Source organism: Myotis lucifugus, unplaced genomic scaffold (assembly GCF_000147115.1).
Source record: "Myotis lucifugus unplaced genomic scaffold, Myoluc2.0 scaffold_1376, whole genome shotgun sequence".
Classification (NCBI taxonomy): Eukaryota; Metazoa; Chordata; class Mammalia; order Chiroptera; family Vespertilionidae; genus Myotis; species Myotis lucifugus.
The window spans coordinates 1-3,178 of record NW_005872424.1 but is presented as its reverse complement, the minus strand read 5'-3'; positions in this window follow the sequence as shown (position 1 = coordinate 3,178).

Below are 3,178 nucleotides of genomic sequence, written 5' to 3'. Positions count from 1 at the left end.
GAATGCACAAGACAAGTGGACCCATGATCATGATCATGTTCAGAGGGCTGTCCTCAGGCACGGGGGCACAACGGGACGCACGAGCCGCCTTGCCTGTGGCCCCATGATTGAGATTTTAGAAGCCGGGCTACAGGCAAGGCGGCATCCCAGGACCCAGGGAGCTGCCTTGCCTGCAGCCTGTGATCATGATTGTAACCGTGATCGTGATTGTGATCTGAAAGCAGGACCACAGGCAAGGCGGCACCCCAGGAATCATCAGCCATCTTGCCTGTGGCCCAGGATCATGATCATGATCAGAAAGCTGAGCCCAAGGCCAGGCAGCACTCCGGGTCCCAGGAGCCGCCTTGCCTGTGGCCCATGAACGTGATTTGAAAACCGACCACAGGCAAGGCGGCAACTCTGGACCCAGGAGCTGCCTTGCCTGCAGCCGTGATCGTGATCCTGATCGAGATTTAAAAGCAGGACCACAGGCAAGGCGGCTCTCCGGGACCCAAGTGGACCCTTGATCATGATCATGTAGAGAGGGCTGTCCTCAGGCACGGCGGCACGATGGGACCCAGGAGTGGCCTTGTCTGTGGCCCATGGTTGTGATTTAGAAGCCGCGCTTCAGGCATGGTGGCATCCAAGGACCCAGGATCCGCTGTATCTGCAGCCCGTGATTAGCGTCTGAAAGCAGGACCATAGGCAAGGCGGCACCCCAGGAATCATCAGCCATCTTTCCTGTGGCCCAGGATTGTGATCATCATCAGAAAGCTGAGCCCAAGGCCAGGCAGCACACGGGGTCTCAGGAGCCGCCTTGACTGTGGCCCATGATCATTATTTGAAAGCCGGATCACAGGCAAGGGAAGCACCCCTGGACCCAGGAGCTGACTTGCCTGCAGCCGTGATCGTGATCCTGATCGAGATTTTAAAGTAGGACCACGGGCAAGGCGACACCCCGGGACCCAAGTGAACCTGTGATCCTGATCACGTTAACAGGGCTATCCTCAGGCATGGCGGCATAACGGGACCCAGGAGCGGCCTTGCCTGTGGCCCATGATCGTGATTTGAAAGCCGGACCACAGGCAAGGAGGCACCCCGGGACCCAGGAGCCGCCTTGGCTGTGGCCCAAGATTGTGATTTAGAAGCCGGGCTTCAGGCAAGGCGGCACCCCAGGACCCAGGAGCGGCCTTGCCTGCAGCTGTGGTCATGATTGTAACCGTGATCGTGATTGTGATCTGAAAGCAGGACCACAGACAACGCGGCACCCCTGAACCCAGGAGCTGCCTTGCCTGCAGGCGTGATCGTGATCCTGATCGAGATTTAAAAGCAGGACCACAGACAAGGCAGTTCTCCGGGACCCAAGTGGACCCTTGATCATGATCATGTAGAAAGGGCTGTCCTCAGGCACGGCGGCACGATGGGAACAAGGGGCGGCCTTGCCTGTGGCCCATGGTTGTGATTTAGAAGCCGTGCTTCAGGCATGGTGGCATCCAAGGACCCAGGATCCGCTGTATCTGCAGCCCGTGATTAACGTCTGAAAGCAGGACCATAGGCAAGGCGGCACCCCAGGAACAATCAGCCATCTTGCCCGTGACCCAGGACCATGATCATGATCAGAAAGCTGAGCCCAAGGCCAGGCAGCACGCTGGGTCCCAGGAGCCGCCTTGCCTGTGGCCCAGGATCATTATTTGAAAGCCAGATCACAGGCAAGGAAGCACCCCTGGACCCAGGAGCTGACTTGCCTGCAGCCGTGATCGTGATCCTGATCGAGATTTTAAAGTAGGACCAGAGGCAAGGCGACACCCCGGGACCCAAGTGGACCTGTGATCATGATCACGTTAACAGGGCTATCCTCAGGCATGGAGGCACCCCGGGACCCAGGAGCTGCCCTGCCTGCAGCCTTGATCGCGATTTAAAAGCAGGACGACAGGTAAGGCGGCATCCCTGGACCCAGGAGCTGCCTTGCCTGCAGACGTGATCGTGATCCTGATCGAGATTTAAATGCAGGACCACAGGCAATGTGGCACCCCAGGACACAAGTGGACCCGTGATCATGATCACTTTCAGAGGGCTGTCCTCAGGCATGGCGGCACAACGGGAATCAGGAGCGGCCTTGCCTGTGGGCCATGATTGTGATTTAGAAGCTGCGCTTCAGGCATGGTGGCATCCAAGGACCCAGGATCCGCTGTTCCTGCGGCCCGTGATTGAGATCTGAAAGCAGGACCACAGGTAAGGCGGCACCCCAGGAACAATCAGCCATCTTGCCCGTGGCCCATGATGATGATCATGATCAGAAAGCTGAGGCCAAGGCCAGGCAGCACGCTGGGTCCCAGGAGTCACCTTGTCTGTGGCCCATGATCATGATTTGAAAACCGGACCACAGGCAAGGAGGCACCTCTGGACCCAGGAGCTTCCTTGCCTGCAGCCGTGATCGTGATCCTGGTCGTGATAGTACTCGGGAATTAAGGCCGCAGGCAAGGCAGCAGTCTGGGTTCCAGAAGCCACCTTAGCTGTATCCAGTGATTGAGATCAGAAAGACAGACCACAGGCAAGGTGGCACCACGGTTTCCAGGAGCCGCCTTGCCTGTGGCCCATGATCATTATTTGAAAGCCGGCCCACCAGCAAGGGGGCACCCCGGGACCCAGGAGCCGCCTTGCCTGCAGCTGTGTTCATGATCTTAACCATGATCGTGATTGTGATCTGAAAGCAGGACCACAGGCAAGGCGGCACCCCAGAAATCATCAGCCATCTTGCCTGTGGCCCAGGATCATGATCATGATCAGAAAGCTGAGCCGAAGGCCAGGCAGCACTCCGGGTCCCAGGAGCCGCCTTGCCTGTGGCCCATGATCATGATTTGAAAACCGACCACAGACATCGCGGCACCCCTGGACCCAGGAGCTGCCTTGTCTGCAGCCGTGATCGTGATCCTGATCGTGATAGTACTTGGAAATTAAGGCCGCAGGCAAGGCAGCACCCTGGGTCCCAGGAGCCACCTCACCTGCGTCCCGTGATTGAGATCGGAAAGACAGACCACAGGCAAGGTGGCACACCGGTTTCCAGGAGCTGCATTGCCTGTGGCACATGATCGTGATTTGAAAGCCGGACCACAGACAAGGCGGCAACCCTGGAACCAGGAGCTGCCTTGCCTGCAGCCATGATCATGATCCTGATCGAGATTTAAAAGCAGGTCCACAG